Source organism: Lemur catta, chromosome 4, assembly GCF_020740605.2.
Source record: "Lemur catta isolate mLemCat1 chromosome 4, mLemCat1.pri, whole genome shotgun sequence".
NCBI classification, from domain to species: domain Eukaryota; kingdom Metazoa; phylum Chordata; class Mammalia; order Primates; family Lemuridae; genus Lemur; species Lemur catta.
Genome location: NC_059131.1, coordinates 116,163,473 through 116,183,150, shown reverse-complemented (window position 1 = coordinate 116,183,150; position 19,678 = coordinate 116,163,473). Strand labels below are relative to the sequence as shown.

Genomic DNA, 19,678 nt, shown 5'->3' with positions numbered 1-19,678 from the left:
CAGGCATTCCTTATTTTCAAAACTAAGAACTTCTGAGCTTTCAGAATGATTTTAGTTGAATAATATTTGGTTGGTTAGGAGCTGAAAATCATTCATAATCTGCTGATTACATGGGATAATGTTTGTTTTTTCTCCCATCATTGTTTATGGCATAACACCCATGGATAGAAAATTCCTCTGGACAGAAAAGAGAGTCATGTGTGCACATTAAGGAAAGAACAGAAAGAAGACCACTAAGGGCAGTGATATAATTATTTTAAATAATTTTTTTATGTAAGACCAGGTGAAACAAAAATATATACTATCACAAATGTATTGACTATGTTTTCCATGCTATTATTTCAAAGTTTTCTGATGTAGTAAAACAGTCTGATTTTCCATAAATATATTGCATTAGCTGGATTAGCCAGAACCTTCTATTTCTATTTGAGATTATAATCCAACCAAACGGAACTTCATATGTGATGTTTGAATTGCTATGAATACCCAAACTATTTGAAGGAGTGTTCAGTTCACTTTCTAGAGCAGGAGAACAACAGGTTAATTTAATGTTATGAATAGTAGTCAATCATTATCAACCTGATTACCTCAAGTTTTTATCCTTTTGCTCTGTCTTTCCTCATCATCTCCGTGTGAGAGACCTCTCATTTAATTGCAACTTAAAGAAATTAAATGGCAGGGGGGGGGACTAAAACATTTTAAATTGGTCTTTCCATCAACCCTGGATCTTTTTACTGTGATGGAGCCAAGAAATCTGTTTCTCCTTCTGTTATGTCACTAAAAATTTCAGGATGGTAGAAATATTCTGATATATAAATGATTTGACAGAAAGATCCTTAAATATCTAGATCCAAAGGTTTTCCATTCTGAAGTTGGGATGAGAACATAATCCATCTGCTGGATCCCTCGCTTAAAATATGTATGTCTGAATACTCTTCCTGTAATTGCTCCTAAATTTATCTTCCTTGATAGTTACTTTAAAAGATTTCCTATTGAAAGATTTTTTTTTCTGTTGCAGTATATAAAAAACGTTTTTTTTTTTTTGCTGGCAAATTAATAAACTCCTCTTTCTTTCTCTTCAAAAAAAAAAAGTTGTTTTACATCTTTGTAGTCACCAGCATGAGTCTAGTCAATTTTTATCTTCGTGATATTTATTTGTTCTTTCAATAAATATTTAGTAAGGACTTACTATGTGATTAGCAGTCTTTGCCCTCAAGGAAATTGGAGGCTAGTGAAAGAGACAAAGAAGTAAATACTGTGCATTACGTGCCATGAAAGAGGTAAAAGAGCACATGGAATGAACATCTAATTCAGTTGAGGGAGTCAGGGAGGACTTTTGGGAGGAGGTAATGTCTCCGTTTGTATCTGAAGGATGGGGCAAGTTAATTTACGAAGAAGTGGAAAGAGTGTTTCAAAAAAGGGAATAGGATGTGCTAGTTGAGCTAGTTAATCAAGAACATGGTTTCCTTCCCAGGAATCCCACTGCTAGGTACATATCCAATGGAAAGAAAATCAGTATATTGAAAAGATATCTGCATTCCCATGTTTATCACCACACTATTCACAATAGTCAGGATTTGGAATCCATCTAAGTGTCCATCAACAGACTAATAGATAAAGAAATTGTGGTACATATACACAATGGAATATTATATACCCTTAAAAAAGAATGAAATCCTGCCATTTGTAACAATGTGGATGGAACTGGAGAACATTATGTTAAATGAAATAAGCCAAGCACAGAAAGATAAATCTCACATATTCTCATTCATTTGTAGGAACTAAATATTAAAACAATTGATTTTATGGAGACAGAGAGTAGAATGATGGTTACCAGAGGATGAGAAGAGTAGTAGGGAGGAGGGTACAAAGTAGGGATGGTTAATGTGTGCAAAAATATAGTTAGATAGATAGAATGGACAATATTTGGCAGCACAACAAAGTGACTATGAATGATAAATTAGGATATACTTTAAAATAACTTTTTAAAAGAGTGGAATTGGAATGTTCTTAACACAAAGAAATGATAAATTCCTTAGGTGATAAATATCCCAATTCCCCTGTTTGATTAATGCATATGATATGCCTGTATCAAAACGTCACACGTATCCTATAAATATATAAGCATTATATACCCATAGTAATTAATAATAAAAAAGTTTTTAAAGAACGTAGTTTTCTTCTTAGAGTTTTTACAGTGCTAATCTTAGTAAGTTATTTCATATTTGTATTACTAATTTATTACTCATATCTGAGCAAATGATAAGGTTTAATCAATCATTTTACATTGTTAGAAGTTTTTCATAATTTAAGGTTCAAGTGGTACAAACAATGAATCATCTTTGTTATAACAGAATTCAAATTTTTAAAAAAGTGTTCTGATATAAACTAATATAGCTGGCACTATATGTCAGAATATACACAAAGCACATATGATAAATGGATTCCATCAGATTACTTTTCGTCCTAGAAAACTATTTATCTTGATTTTATAAACTAAAAACACTAGGTAAGGCTTTTGAATAGCTGGACATGATTTTTCTTCACTTAGTCTTGCATGTGTGCACATTTAATCAGCTCATTCTATAGTCGTTTACATGAATTTGCATAGGCAACTGGTGTGTCATTGCTTGTCAGACTTATACATCCCTAATTATAATGATTGTTCTGCCTTTTACAAACCATATTTAAAAAGGCTGTATAATGAATTAAATAAAGCTTATTGTGAAATTTATTAGCTGTAGTCCTGATCTATTTAACTGAAAGAAAAAAACAGTTTGAGGAAAGGAATTAACTAACACACATGGACAGAGCCATTAGTTATGGAATGGGCCTACTCTTTAAAATGTTTTGTCAAACCAAATGTTTCAAGTCAGTGAGTTCTGCTCCTTCAGGGGAATTTCCCTGAAGAAATGTAGCATTTTGCCTCCACCAGTGGTACCATATTTACAGGCTTATTCTGCTTCCTCTTAAACTAGCTTACATAAACAAACAGCTAAATGTATTCAAATAGTAGATGAGCTAGAACATTTAAGGACAAGCAACACTATATTCTCTGGGTTTCTTTCCCAAGATGAAGTTTATGGAACCATAAATTTTGCCTGGTGAGTTACTCCTATGTATAACTTGGAAATTCTGCCTTTGTCAATTTCACCTCCCCTTGCTTTTTGCATCCATTTCTATGTCCTAAATATTCATATCTGTTAGCAGACCCTGGACTCCTAGACACCCTCTTGAAATCTTATATGCTCTTCTGTGGTGGCCCAAAACCCTGAGTATCTCCCTGCAGGTTCTTACCATAATATTGGCATGACTGTACAAAAAGCAAAGGACTAATTTATATGATGTTCCAAGAATTAATATATACAGATATGGGGCACATAACAACATTTCAGTCAATGATGGATGGTGGTCCCATAGATTATTAATGGAGTTGAAAAATTTCTATCACATAGTGATGTGGTAGTTATAACATCTTACCAGAATGCATTGCCTTTTCTATGTTTAGAAACATTTAGATACACAAATACCATTGTGTTAGTTCACAGAAAATTTAAAATCTTATTAAAAGAGATTCAATGTAATTTATAATTAAATAAATGCAAATCAGAACATCAGTATACTTTTTTTACCTACCAGATTAGCAAACATTCAAAAAGTTTAGTAATATCTAATCTTGAGGAAGTTAAAAACAATAATTTTCATAAACTGTTGGTGAACATATAAACTGATACAACATTGTTTTTGGCAATTAGCAGTATTATTCAAATTTTTAAAATGTTCAGTCTTTTACTCAATCCTACTTTTAGGATATAATCCTCAATATAAATTCACATAGTTTAATTTGTAACAAAACAAACAAAAAAAGAACAAAAAAACCCAGAAACAATTTAAACTGTAGAACATGCATTTAATTCAATACTCTGAAGCAATTAGAAAGATATGTATGTTTTTTTTCTTTTATTGATATATAATAATTTCCATATTTATGAGTACATGTCAGGTTACATGCATAGAATGTGTTATAATAAAATCTGGGTATTTGAGGTACCCATCACCTTGAGTGTTTATGGCTTTTATGTGTTGATATCATTTTGAGTTCTCTCTTCTAGTTACTTTAAAATATTGTTGCTAAGAATAGTCATCCTAAGTCTGCTATCAAATATTAGAACTGATTTCTTCTATCTAACTGTATGTTTGTACCCATAACCAACATCTATTCATCCCTCCCTCCCCTTCATCCACCCTTCCTAGTCTCTGGTATCTATCATTCTATTCTATATGCCCATGAAATCAAGTTTTCTAGTTCACACATGAGTGAGAACATGCATATTTGTCTTTCTGTGCTTGGTTTATTTCACTTAACATAGTGATCTCTAGTTCCATTCATGTTGCTGCAAATGATAGGATTTCATTCTTTTTATGGCTGAATAGTATTCCACACACATCGTATTTTCTTTATCCATTTGTCTGGTGACGGGTGCTTAGGTTGATTCCTTATTTTTGTTATTGTGAATAGTGCTTGTAATAAATATGCAAGTGCCGATATCCTTTTGATGTACTGATTTCTTTTCTTTTGGATAAATACACAATCGTGAAATTGCTAGATCATATGTAGTTCCATTTTTAGTTTTTTGAGAAATCTCCATACTGTTTTCCATAGCAGTTGTACTAATTTACATTCTCAGCAACAGTGTAAAAGAGTTCCCTTTTCTTTTCGTCTTTGCCAGCATCTGTTATTTTTTGTCTTTTTAATAATAGCCATCTAATTGGGCTGAGATGATATTTCATTATAGTTTTGATTTGCATTTCCCTGATGATTAGTGATATTGAGCATTTTTTCTTATATCTATCAGCCATTTGTATGTCTTTTGAGACATGTCTGTTCATGTCCTTTGCACTCTTTCCAAAACACGCCTTATCACTACAATCACCTGGGACTCTTACTAAGCACACAGATTTCTGATCCCAACGCAAACTTATTGAATCAGACTTTCTAAAAGAGGGTAATTAATATGTTTAAAATGTGTCCCAGGTGAATTATATGATTAAGTCAGTTTGAAAATGCTGGTAAAATTGGTTTTATTCCATAGCAGTGGTTTTCAACATGTGATTTCTGGTCCAGGAGCACAACATCTTCAGAAAACTTGTTAAAAATGCAAAGTTTCAAGGTCCTTATCAGACCTAATGCAACAGAAATTCTGGAGTGGGGCCCAGCAATCTGTGGAAATATAAGCCTTCCAGGTGATTCTGAGAAAGACTAACATGTGTAAACCACTGTTCTACAGCTTTCAGAATGATGCCGAGTAACACCTGAGTGTGAGTGTTCCTACAACAACTCTAAAGTAAAAAGTGTAAATAACCAGGAGATGTTAGACTCTAAGACAGATAAACAGATTTTTAAAATGGATTTTGACATTGTCTCTGTAAATAATATATGAACCCACAACTTTGGGATTTTCTCCTACTGGGAAGAGGATGCTATTGTCAACTGAATGGTTACTACCTGCTCAGCACTGATTAAGCACATTTAGTATATTGCAATAATCATCAAACCCCATTTATAGGTGAGCACTTCGTGGAGGAGTTGGAATTTTGTGGGACCTTTGAAGGTAACTAGTGTTTCCACAGGTAAAAGTTGGGAAGAGAAAATTAATTCAGGGCAGAGGAAAGAGCATTAGCAAAAACAAAACCAAAGAAAACTAAGTTGTATTGGGACAATAGTGAATGGTGTAGGGCAGTGGGTCTCAAACTTTATCTCGATAAGTAACACTTAGGACTTTTTTAAACACTGGGCTTCAGCCCCAGAGTTTCTGATTTAGTACATCTGCGGGGAAGCCCAAGAATTTGAACTTCCAGTACTTTCCCAGGTAGTGCCGAGGTTGCTGGTCTAACTACACTTTGAGAATCAGGTATAGTGTGTTTAATGCAGGTTGATGGTAAACAAATATCCACAAATATTAGTATATAGGGCAAGATTACAGAGGGTATGAATTCATACCAAAAATTAATGACATCTTTTATGTATATATGTATTTATTCATTTGAATTTCATTTAAATGAGGACTAATGAAAGGGCCGTGGTCATTCTGGACTGTTCTGATGTAATATGCTAGATTGGGTCAGGTAAGGGGAGACTGAGACAAGTTCCAAAATTACTTAACTTCAGTCTACCTACCCTACTGCTGCTACTCCCATTCTTCAGCTCCTCATCATTATCGGATGACATATCAAATTTTTCAATTTTGAACATAAGCAAACTAATCAGACTACAGTGTGACTGATAATTATTTACTATGCCTTAATTATTTGCATTTTGAAGGTGATACATATTAATCTTAATTAACTTTAACTGTGGAACTCCAGCTACTGTAACAATGTTAAAAGAAAAATGTCAAACTGTGTGCATGTGAGGCAAAAGGAAAAATACTTTTTTTGGGTGGGAAGGCTTCCTTGGAGGTTGTTTCCAAGACTAATTCTCCCCAGCTGTTTAACAGTGCAGGGTTTCTTTGCGGTAGGTTAGTCCCACTGAAATGTGTTCTGCTAACCAATCAGCTGTGGTTGACAACTATGCATGGTAACCTAGTTTTAGTTAAGATTCGTACTTTCAGAACCTATTTAGTTGGAGTGTTCATGTTTCTTAGATGGTAACGGTTAAGGCTATGGCACACCAGTTTTTAGTTTGTATGTGAAAATATTCCGATATCTATGTAGTATTGGTCTTTCATTCTTATTTTAAATTCCATGTGCAAATTCTGCTTTTATTGTAAGTTTCATGAAATCCTTTATGAAGTTGGTGGGGATATGAGTAAGTAAAACATAGGAATATCATCATAATAGTGTTGTCTTTTATTTGCTCTGGTTCCAGTTATCACTTCAATTCCATATTATACAGACATGTAAAAAAAGAAAAAGATAAAGAATTTGCTCTTTTATAAGAGAATGTTACTTTCTCAATGAATGATCCAATAAATAAAAATCTTCCAACAGAATAACCTGGCAGAGGTATTATTTGGCTCTGTAATGAATAGCTTGCTTGTCTGCAGTCACATTCCTCTTGCCATTGCTGTTTCAAGGAAATCAGAGAATACTTTAGGAGACAAAGCTGTGGTCCCCAACACCCAGGCCTGTGTACCTGCACCAGTCTGCAGCCTGCCAGGAACCAGGCGGCACAGCAAGGGGTGAGCTGCGGGTGAGCGAAGCCCCACCTGTGCCCACCCCAATACCCTATCTGGCCTGCAGCACCGCAGGAGCCCAGCGCCCCCATCGGATCAGCGGGGGCATCAGACCCTCATAGGAGTGTGAACCCCACTGCAAACTGCTCATGAGAGGGATCCAGGTTGGGCGCTCCCCATGAGAATCCAAGGTCTGATGATCCGAGGTGGAGCCGAGGTAGTGATGCCCCCTCAACACGCCCCCATCAGCAGAAAAACTATCTTCCTCAAAAACCAGTCCCTGGTGTCAAAAGGTTGGGGACCACTGCAAAAGGGGACCATCAAGAGAGGGACACTGGAACTTTATCCAGGAAAACAATATTGTAGTGGCGTTTAACAGCCACCAGTGAGAAGAGGACAATACTTTGAAATACACGAAATTACCAAGAATAGTGACAACTAGATGAAGATCAAGAGCTAATTGTTTGAAAGAGATGACTAGAATAAGACAGAAAGGTAATGCAAAATGAGTGACCCGGAAATTAAAATAATTGAAAATAGACTTAGGAATGCAATAAGTGGCCAATTTAGCTATATTGCTCAAGTGTGTTGAGACTGATAAATGTAAGAACACCATTTTTTTGACTTATGATAATAAATACCATGGTCATTAGACTTATTATTTTCTCTTCTCTGCAAAGTCAGTTGAAAACTACTCAAAGACATAAGTATACACATACATAAAACACACCCAATATAATATTTTACATTGTAGAGAAATAACAACAATGAAATCAATCTTATCTATTTTCTGACTGGTAATGTATTTTAAAATGTATCAGAAATGCTGCTGCTGCTGATAATTCTATTTCACTATCTCAGAAAATTGATACATGAGCTTTCCAGCAACACCATCAGGCTGATGATGTCAGTGATTAATTAGACTTGATTGAGATTTGAGTATTTCAAATGATATTTTACCAATACCATTATTTTCTGAAATAAATTGCTATCAGTGATACTTCTCTTGTGTCTTTTCATCTTTCAGTATGGAGCAAATATAGAAAAGCACAGCACACGTAATAGTTGGGGCAAGGTCAGTGTTTAAATCAGGGTATAAATCTCAGGGTATTTCATCTCTAATGTCATTTTTTTGCCATTGACCTCTGGGGAAAAGGTTAAGATATCTACTTTCAGCCTACAGGGATCTGTTACCCTTTGGTTTTCGGTTTATGCTGAGAACACTGAGAATGATGGCACTGTCCCAGGAGAATAATGAAACAAATATTTTTAAAATATGCTATTGAAATTGCTACTGAGTATATAAATATAATAATATGTATTTCTGTCTTTTCTTGTAAATGATATATAAATGGTATCTTTAATTTTTTTTTTACTATTTTTATCTGTCATGGTACTAGTCACTCAGTGAATGATATTAGAAACATAATGCAAAGGAGAAAAAATAATGCAGATGTATAGTTTCAGGATGATTAGAAGTGAAAAGAAACTCAAGCGATCATCGTGGGTGATATGCATAAAAGCATGGGGTTTGTATCATGGTGTGCTAAATTTGTAATGAAAGCTCTATCACTTATTGGCCACATGACTTTGGATAGTGTCTCAGTTTCCTTAGTTATAAAATGAAATTCTTCAAATCTAGTGTCTTACAGTGAGCTCCCCCAAAAGTAGAGTCTGAGTAAAGAAGGTAGGTGCAGGTAACTTATTTGAAACACGATCCCAGGATGCAAGAGTAGAAAAGCAGGGAAAATGAGACTGAGAAAGGAAAAGCCAACAGGATAATGGTTCATTATCGAGTTTTCTACTTAGGTAACAAGGTCTTAATTCCACCAGGACTTCCGAGAGTGGTTCAGAATGCCTCCTAGAAATGCTGCTCCAAAGGACAAGAGGCTGGGGCATTCGTTCCCTACTGATTGAGAGTTGTCCCCAGGGTCATTAATTCCTTCAAAATTTCAGGTTGTCTTTGCAAAGGATCCCAGCTGGCTCTTGAAGCTGTAGAGGCAGAACAGTGGAGATATGTGAAAATCACTTAGTGCACATAAAACTGTCCACCAGAGCTGCAGCAGAAATCAGAGATAGGTAGGTCAAAGGGATGTGTGGCATCAAAAGTGTATAAAGTTATTTGAAATATTTAATGTGAGTGTGTAATTAAGGTGCTTGATACTTTGTGGGCACTTAAAATGTTTCCTTTTCCTTTATTTTAAAAATGGGAGAAGACTTTAGGGGAAGTATTATTCAATTTCATAAAATTATTTAACCTCATAACTGGGTCTGGACCCCATGTCACCTGACTCCAAAAATACTTCATTCCTTTTGTTGGTATACCACCATAAACTTGGCCTTAGGGCACAAAATTGTGTTCTTATTGCCCTGTCTTCAATCAAGCTTAGAATAAATGCTGACATATTATTTGTAATGGTCTGAAATTTCTACCTACATCCTTCCAAAGAAGGAACAATAAGGAGGATACCGTTAACATAAATTTAATCTTGTAAAAGTGTGATTAGCTAACCAGATGGTTTTAATCATGAAGGAAATAGATAATTTTTTGAAAACACTTTTACTATCTTTTGAACTTAAGGTAGCACTCCCCCCCCCAAGAGTGGTGGAAAAATATTGACCCTTGGCAAGGAAAGACACTGTTTGGGTTTTTGTTTCTGTTATTTTTTTTAGTGTGGCTTATAGCTTTGACTGATTCTCAGATTTTTGTTTGTTTTGAAGTCCACTGCTTTTTCCTTCACTTATTCACAGTTTCCATTAAGCTATTTCTGTATGTCTACATTTCAAAAACTTGTTGCAATAGCTCTCTTCTATCCCACAGACTGGCCTACAGGTTTGCTATATACTCTTCTTCTCTCCCCCTACCCTACCACCAACCTGTCTACCATAACTGGGCAGATAACTCTTCCCAATCTTTGTCTTAGTATTTTGTTTTTACTCTCTGAGCCAAACTATATGTCAGGCAGTTAACTGCTCAATTTCCAAAGAATTTATTCATATTCATTTTGTCCCATTCTTGAATGTAAATTTAATGATTGCATTACTATACTGTATAAAAGGGAATAACCAAAATGATCAGGTAAATAGAGAGCTTTAATATTGTGATGCTAACATTATCAAATCAGTTCTTTTTCCTGAGCATGCAAGAAAACTACATTTCCCAGCTTCTTTTTCAGTTAGGTAAGGCCATGTGACTGAGTACTAGTCAATGGAAATCAGTGGAAACAATGTCAGGCCTTTCACGCCTAGGCTATAAAAACCTCTCAGGCCGGGGCGGTGTCTCTCGCCTGTAATCCTAGCACTTGGGAGGCCGAGGCGGCCAGATTGTTTGAGCTCAGGAGTTCGAGACCAGCCTGAGCAAGAGCCAGACCCCATCTTTACTAAAAATAGAAAGAAATTAGCTGGACAACTAAAAATATATATAGAAAAAATTAGCCAGGCATGGTGGCGCTTGCCTGTAGTCCCAGCTACTTGGGAGGCTGAGGCAGGAGGATCGCTTGAGCCCAGGAGTTTGAGGCTGCTGTGAGCTAGGCTGACGCCACGGCACTCACTCTAGCCCGGGCAACAGAGTGAGACTCTGTCTCAAAAAAAAAACAAAACACCTCTCACATGATCCTCGGTGTTCATTTCCTATTTGTCAGTGCAATGCCAATACCTAAGGAGACTCAAGAAGCCACTTTTTGATAGCAGAGACTGAAGCAACTTTAGCAATTGAATAACTGGGGGGAGCAGCAGAAGTTTCTCCTCCCCACTCCTAACTAAATGCAGTCTAATCTGTTATATAAATGAGAAATAAATTTACATGATTTAAAGTTTATGAGTTTATTATAACAGTTATCCGACCTTAACTAATGTGGAAATATTACCTTATAATTGAAAACATTTCACAGAACATATTTATGTATTCACTTGACTGTTACTATTTAGTATGATGTATTTTTATACCTATTTTCAAATAAAGGAAATGAATTAAGTAGTGTTATCGAGGGTTTTGTGTCAAGTACCAGATAGATTTATAGGACTTAAAACATTAGACAAATATCAACTATTGAGGCAGGCAATTGGTTGAATGAAAGCAGTAAGATAAGACAAAGGGGTCCACAATATATAAATATCTAGTCAGGTAGGAGACATTAAATATAACGGCTGATCCTGGACCAAATATATAGTATTCTCTTCTGTGTATTGGAAGAGCAAGGGTAGGCCAACAGTGTGGGAATGTGTAGCCGAAGGAAATGATGCATCCCCCAGAGGTGCAGCTCATTCCTGATTAAATTAGGTTAGAAGGCTAGGCCTTTGGGGAGATGCTTACACTAAATGAAACTATGCTAATACATGCTGCATTCCCAGCCACTAGATAAACAGTCAGCTCTCCAAAATTATATCCTTCCTAGGTGACTCTGAGGAATTCCTGTAACAATCTGCCATAACGTGACAAGTGCAGTTCAAAAGTTTGAAAATTATAAAATATGGTGCCATGTGAGGATAATGAAATCTCTGGGAGCCTGTGCAAGCTAGCTGGTAGGGAGTCAAATGTCCTGTGGCAGAATCCAAGGTCCTTTTCCAGGGTTTGGCATCCCCTAGTTGCAATTGTCCCCTCCAGTTAGTTTCCAGCTATTCTCTGGAAGCAATACAGGGCTCTGTGGTTGACTGGGTCCTCTTACAACAATGGCAGACCTATTTGTCTACCTTGTGCCAATATCACAGTGTCTTAATTGATATAATACTATAATGGCTTATATGTGGTAATAGTAATACAGTGTAATACAGTAATAATAACAATACCCCTGTACTGTAATAATAAGTTACAGAAACTATTGTGTTCTTTCTTTGAATTCTTAGGCTAATAGGAATGTTAACACTTATTTTGATCTTCTAACCAAATCAATAATAATATTTCCATTTCAATACTTAATCCACTCTGCTGCTTAGTTATAACTGATGCTTTCATTGGAGCACTGCCTTTCACATGTTCCATTATTCTCATTTTATCCTTTATAATTGTTCTGATAGTCGAGCGACTGAAGCCTAATGCTTTCCCAATGAATGACGGCTTCCGGCCTTTCTTCCAATGCTTAATTATTTCTACTTTTGTTTGCATTGTAATCACCTTTCTCTTCACTGAAGGCTCACCTGGACTTGCAGTGGAATTTCACCTTGGATACATGGTCATAAGAGTAAACACAGGTATGGCTTTGATTTCATTATGGTTTTGATTTGCATTTCCTGAATTATAAATGACATTGAGATTTTTTTTCTGTGCTCATTGGCCATTTGTATATCTTCTTTGGAGAAATATCTATTTGGATCCTTTGCCCATTTTTATATCAGATTATTTCTCTATTTATTTTTTTAGTTGTGAAAATTCTTTCTATATTCTAGATAGAAGTCTTTTATCAGATATATAATTTGTAAATATTTCCTCCAATTCAATGGGTTGTCTTTGCACTTTCTTGTTAGTGTACTTTGAAGTGAAAAGTTTTCAATGTCCGTAAAATCCAATATATTTTATTCTTTTGTCACTCATACTTTTGGTGTCATATTTAAGAAAGTATTACCTAATTCAAGGTCACATAGATTTACCCATGTTGTCTTCTAAGAGTATCTCTTACATTTAGATCTATGGTCTTTTTTTGTATTTATCTTAGTTTTTCATATTTTTGGGATACATGTGATATTTTGATACATGTATACAATATGTAATGACCAAATCAGGATAATTAGAATATTCATCTCTCCAAAAATGTCTTTTTTGTGTGCTGGAAACATTATAATTCTTCTTTAACCTATTTTGAAACATACAATATATTATCATTAACTATAATTTTCCTACTGCATGGTTGAATACTAGAACTTATTATTTCTATCTAACTGTATTTTTGTACCTATTAACCAAATTTCTCTTCATATCTCCCCTCCCCTCTTCTTTTCCAAGAGTCTGGTAACCAGCATTCGGCTTTCTACCTCCGTGAGATCTACTTTTTTAGCACTTACATATGAATGAGAACATGCATATTTATTTTTCTGTGCCTGGCTTATTTCACTTAACAGAATGATCTCCAGTTCCATACATGTTGATGCAAATGACAGGATTTTGTTCTTTTTTGTGGCTGAATAATATTCCATTGTGTATATATACACCATATTTTCTTTAGCCATTTATCCACTGATAGACACCTAGGCTGAGTCCATGTCTCGGTTATTGTGAATAGCGGTGCAATAAACACAGGAGGGCAGATGTCTTTTCCATATACTGATTTCCTTTCTTTCAGATATATACTCAGTGGTGGGATTGCTGGATCATATGGTAGTTTTATTTTTAATTGTTTGCAGAACCTCCATACTGTTTTCCATAGTGGGTATATTACTTTGCATTCCTACCAACAGTGTATGAACATTCCCCTTTCTCCACATCCTCACCAACATTTGTTATTTTTTGACTTTTTGAAAATTGGTATTCCAACTGAGGTGAGATGATATCTCATTGTGATTTTAATTTGCATTTCCTTGACGATTAGTGATGTTGAGCATTTTTAATATACCTGTTAACTATTTTCTTTGTGGAAAGTGTTTTTGATTACTAACCCAATCTCTGTGCACTATATAGGTCTATTCAGAGTTTTTCCTTTTTTTGAGTCAGGTTTTGCATTTTTTGTGTTTTTAGGAATCTCTCCATTTTGTCTATATAGTTTAATTTGTTGGCATAGAATAGTTCATAGCATTCTCATATACAAAGATTCGTAGTAATGTCTACTCTTTCATTCCTGATTTTAGTATTTTGAGTCCTTTTTTTTTTCATTTGGTCATTATAGGTAAAGACTTGTCACTTTTGTGGATCATTTTAAAGAACCAACTTTTAGCTTCATAGCTTTTCTCTCTATTGATTTTTTGTAATCTATTTCATTAATTTCTGATCTAATCTATTACTTCTTTCCTCTGCTTCCTTTAGGTTTATTTTATCTGTTTTTTTCTAGTTTACAAGGTGGAAGGATAACATTGATTAGAGATCTTTCTTCTTTTTTAATATAGGCATTTCCAGCTATAAACTTCTCTATGAGCATTGCTTTTCCTGCATCTTGTATGTATTATGTTGTAATCTCACTTTCATCCTTCTCAAAATATTATATAATTTCCCTTGTAATTTTTCCTTTGACCCATTAATTAGGAGAGTATTCTTTAATTTTCATGTATTTGTGAATTGCACAAAATCCTTCTGTTATCAACTCCTAATTTCATCCCAATGTGGTTGTAGAACTCAATTTGTATATTTTTATCCCTTTTAATTTTACTGAGGCTTGTTTTATGGCCTAATATATGATCTATCGTAGAAAATGATTTGTGTACATTGGATATGATATATATTCTGATGTTTTGGGGTTCAGTGATTTACAGATGTGTATTATATCTTGGTTTATAGTGTTGTCTAAGAACTCAATTTCCTTGATTATCTTCTGAATAGTTGTTCTAGCCACTACTGAATGTGGATATTGATGTATTCAGCTGTTATTGTTGAATTGTCTATTTCTTCTTTTGAGTCTGTCAATTTTTGATTTATGGATTTTGTAGTTCAGATGTTAGGTATGTATGTTAATAAATGTTAATTTGTCTTCATAAATTTTTATTTTTATCACTATAAAATGTCTTTTTTCTATAGTTATTTTTTCTTAAAGTTTATTATGTCTGATATTAATATAGCCACTCTAGCTCTCTTTTGGGTACTTTCTGCATGGTATATATTTTTTCCATCCTTGTATTTTCAACCTATCAATGTCTTTTATAGAAAGCATGTAGTTGGTTCATTATTTTTAATCTACTCTACAAAATTTTGCCTTTTCATTGGGGTTTTTTGTACATTTACAGTTGATGTAGTTACTATTTAATATGGAAGAATTTACACCTGTCTTTTGCCATTGTTTTCTGTATGTCTTATGACTTATTTGTTTCTTTAATACCTCTGTCACTGTTCTTTTGTGTTAAATAGACATTTTCTACTATATCATTTTAATTCTTTTGTCTTATTTACTATATTTCCTGAGATGTTTTCTTAGTGGTTTTTCTCAGATTACATTTAGCATCATAATTTAAGACAACTAGATTTGAATTAACACCAATATAATTTCTTTTTTTTTTTTTTTTTTTTTTTTTTAATATATTTTTTTTTATTTCAGCTCATCATGGGGGTACATAAGTTCAGATCATATACATTGTCCCTGTCCCGCCCATCCCCCCGAGTCAGAGTCCCAAGCGCGTCCGCTCCCACTCTCCAGACAGTGCGCCTGGCACTCGCCATGTATTCATACCTCGATCCCCTCCCCCCCCACCTCCCCGGGTCTGCACCCTCAGGCATGACCATTCCCCAGAGGGTGCGCAATGCACTCGTCATGTAGGCATACACCCATCCTCTCCCCCCACCCCCCATCCCAGTCTGATATCCAATTGGTATCCTTCCCCGATGTAATTTCAATAGCAGTGACAAAGTCAGTTTTTGTTTATCTGTGACTGTCTCAATTTCACCTTCATTTTTAAAAATTTACCCTTCTTTCCAAGTTTTATTCCAACAAAAATAAGATTAAAATGTCCATGAAAATAATCATCATTACAATAAAGTATTCAGAAATGACCAGCATACAATTCAGAATGTGATGTTTTGCACAAGTTAAAAAAAAATTCAAAGCTTTCTCAGGTTGGAAGATTAGGAAATCTTTTACACAGAAATTGCACCCTGAATGAGTTCTAAAATCCCAATATTTTGTCTTTTATTTATCTTTTTATTTATGTTCTCTTTCTTTCTTCTCATGGTTAGCTTTAGTTTCTTATTTCTCATGGTTTTTGATCAACTATTCCACTTTGTTTTGAGAACTCTGATTATGTTTTTTCATTCTTTCTTGTTAATATGGCAATTTCCACTTTTTCAGCAGTTTGCTAACATTCATGTCCTTATTTAACACTTTGATAGCTAAACCAAGTTCTGACTTCAAAGTCATTTCTTCTTCCTTTCATTCTTGTTTTAACACTGACACAGATGCAGCACTATTATTTCCAATGCATAAGGTTTTCCATTACCCATAATTTCCATTAGAGCCGCTCTGATACAGATGAAAGCCATGGTCCTTATTCCAGCCAATGTACAGTAATGCAATACCAAAGGGACGTTTTCCTCCGGACTGTGTATAAGCTTGTTTGATATTACACAGTGCTGTAACCAACTGCTCTTAGGAATTGGCTTCTGAAACCATTATAAATACTTTTTTGAGCAATGAGCCTTGGTTTATTAGTCAGAACATTAGCATTTCCTGCCACACTGCAAGCCATGTCCTCACTGAGTCCATAAATATTTTTGGAGAAAACGATTTCATCAAGAGGCTTGTGGATGTTGTGTCTTTCTGCTGCAAGCAAAACATCATTGCTTGAGAAAATTCCTGAACAGGTGCCTGCATGTTTGATGCTTCCATGGTACATTCAACTTGGTGCAAGTGACCTTCTGGAGAAAATACAGTGGTCTTGGAGTCATATCCTTAAGACATCTATTTTTTTTGTTTTTACAATAAGCTCTTTTCAAAGGATGAAGGACATCTTTTTTGAACTTTGTATAATTCCAGAGGGAAGACACTGAAGAGTCAAGATCTACACAGAGTACTTTACCCTGCCAAAGAAAAAACACCACTACTGCCCAGCTATCCACTTCTGTGATAATATGACCCATGTTTGTGTGTGGAACCACCTTTCTCCTTAATTTTTGAAGGTTATTTTTGCTGGATATAAAATTCTTGGCTATTATTTCAAGCACTTTGAATATGTTATCCCATTGCCTTCTCAACTCCATTGATTCCCATGAGAAGTCAACATTGTCTTTTTCAAGGATCCCTGGTAATGATGAGCTACATTTTTCTTGCTGATTTTAAGTTTCTCTCTGCCTTTGGCCCTTGACAGCTTGAATATGAGATAATCAATGTGTGAATCTCTTTTAGTTTATGCTGCTTGTAATTTGTTGAGCTTCTTGGATGTGCAGATAAATTCTTTTCACAAAATTTGGGAAATTTTTGCCCATAATTTCTTCAATTATTCTTTCTCCCCCTTTCATTCTCTCTCCTTTCCTTCTGAACCTTACATTATGCGTATGTTGGTACACTTGATGGTGTCTCACTGGTTTCTGAGCCTATGTTTATTTTTCTTCTTTTTTTTCCATTCCTCTGATGGGATAATTTAATTTGATCTGTTTTTAGATTTGCTGGTTTGTTCTGCCTACTCAAAGCTACTGTTGAGACTCTTTAGTGAATTTTTAATTTCTGTTATTGTATCTTTCCACTCTAAAAATTCAATTTGTTCTTCATTAAAATAATTTTTATGTCTCTATTCATATTATTTGGTGAGGCATTGTTCTCATACTGTCTTTTAATTTTTTATATATAGTTTCTTTTAGTTTTTTGAAGATATTTATAACAACTAAGTTATGCCCCTCTGAGTTGTCTAACTGTGCTAAGCTGTGCTAGCTGTCTAGTAATACAAACATTTGGACTTCCTCAGGGACAATTTCTATTGTTTTCATTTATTTTTCTTGTGAATAGGCCATACTTTTCTGCTGCTTTGTGTGTAAAAACTGGACATCTTAAATAATACAATGTGTCAACTCTGGAAATCCAGTCCGCAACATTTGTTCTTGTTCTTTGCTGTTATTGTTGCTGTTTGTTTGTTTAGTGGCTTTCCTGAACTAATTCTCTAAAGCCTGTAATCTTTGTTGAGCGTGGCCACTGGAGTCTCTGCTCAGTTAGCTAAGTGCTACTCTAACGATTAGACAGAGATTTTCTAAAGTGTCTTGAATGTGTATAATCTCCCAGCCTCTGCTGAAGGTGTGTGTGTCTGTGTGTGCATTGGGGTATGCTTTCCACGCTCCAACAGGCAGTTTAAAACTTTTCTTTAACCTTTAGTTCCTGCTCACGCAGAACTTAAAGGTAAATCACAAGTATTAGGTTAGGGCTTTTTTTTAGATATTTCCTGGGCCAGCCCCTAACCCTGGACATATACAGCTCTATGTATGTGCACGACCTTCTAGATTCCCAGGTATACGTTGGGGTTTATCAAAGTCCCATATGGACATGTCATTTTCAAGTATTTCTTTATATTTTTAACCAGCCACTTGTTAGCCCCAACTCATAATGCTGACTCAAGCAGCTATGTTATTAAACCATTGTTGATTTTATTATTATTATTTTTTTTTTTTTTACAAATGCACTGGAAATAACATTGATCTCACAGCTCTGAGTCAGGTCACAAAAATACAAGCTCTGAGAAGAGAGCTTTTCTATGAACTGCCAAAAGGGTTAAATGGTGACAGTTGTCTGGGATGGGTCTTTTCAGGAGCTCCAAATGAAGTTTTTCTCTTTCAGTGGCACCAAGGCTACTGCTTTTTAAGATACTCTAGTTGCAAAGCTTATGATCTCCAAGGCTCCCACACAGCTAGGGAGAGTGGAATGATATTAGCTCTTTGCCTTTATTTTGGTTTACATAAGTTTTACTATGATGTTTCTACGTAATTTTTTGATGTTATTATTGCTGTTATTGTTTTTGTTTATCCTGATTAGATTTCGCAGAGCTTATTGAATCTATTGCTTAATGTCATTTGCCAATTTTAGAGTGTTCTCAGCCATTTTCTGTTTAAATATTGTTTCTGCATCATTTCCTTTATTTTCCCTCTGTACATGGCTTCAAATAAATATATATTATGCCTATTTATCATGTCTTATATTTTCCATATACCTTTTTATACATTTCTCATTCTTTACAATATCTGTGCTTTAGTTAGAATATTTTTTCTAATTTGTCTTCCAGTTTACTAGTCTCTCTTCAACTGTAACTCATTCGTTGAATTCTTAATTTTTTCTGTTGTATTTTTCAGTTATAGAATTTTCAGTTTTTAAAAAAATTTCAGTTTTCCTTCAAAATTCTCAATTTAATTACTTGAACAGAGTAATAATTGTTGAAAATTTGTTTCTGGTATCTTCATTATTTGAATTTCTTGTGAGAAATAATCTATTATATCTGTAGAGTTTGGGTCATATAAACTTATATCCTTATATTCTCACTTATTTTCAGTAAGTTCTAGTTTTTATATGTGAGACATTATAGAGATAATTTGAAGCCCTGAAAAATATTATTATATATTCTTCCAGAGTAAATTTAGTTTGTTTTTGGCAGACTACTAGGTTAGGTGTATTAATAATTGCAGATTGCTTCAATTCACTGAAGTATTGATAGAATTTAAAGCTGAGTTTTCATTCATCCCTGTGAGGGCTGATCCATTTCTGGTTTACCCTTATTCATAGTGTGTAGCCCTTTATGGAAGTTCCCATTGGAGCTTTGTGGTGTTTGCCAGGGAAACTCCTCTTTGGTGTTCTGTAAATTCCAATTCTACTTCTTCCATACCTATGACTCTGATCGAAGCTCAGTTCAGCTTCTCATACATTAGTAATACTATCAGCATTAGTAAACACCTACTGTCAGCATTA

General features: G+C 34.7%; 1 pseudogene; it reads right to left on the bottom strand.

Annotated features, from left to right (window-relative positions):
- Nucleotides 1-15,931: 15,931 nt before the first annotated feature.
- LOC123636537 lies at nucleotides 15,932-16,699 on the bottom strand (annotated as a pseudogene).
- Between the last annotated feature and the right edge of the window lie 2,979 nt (nucleotides 16,700-19,678).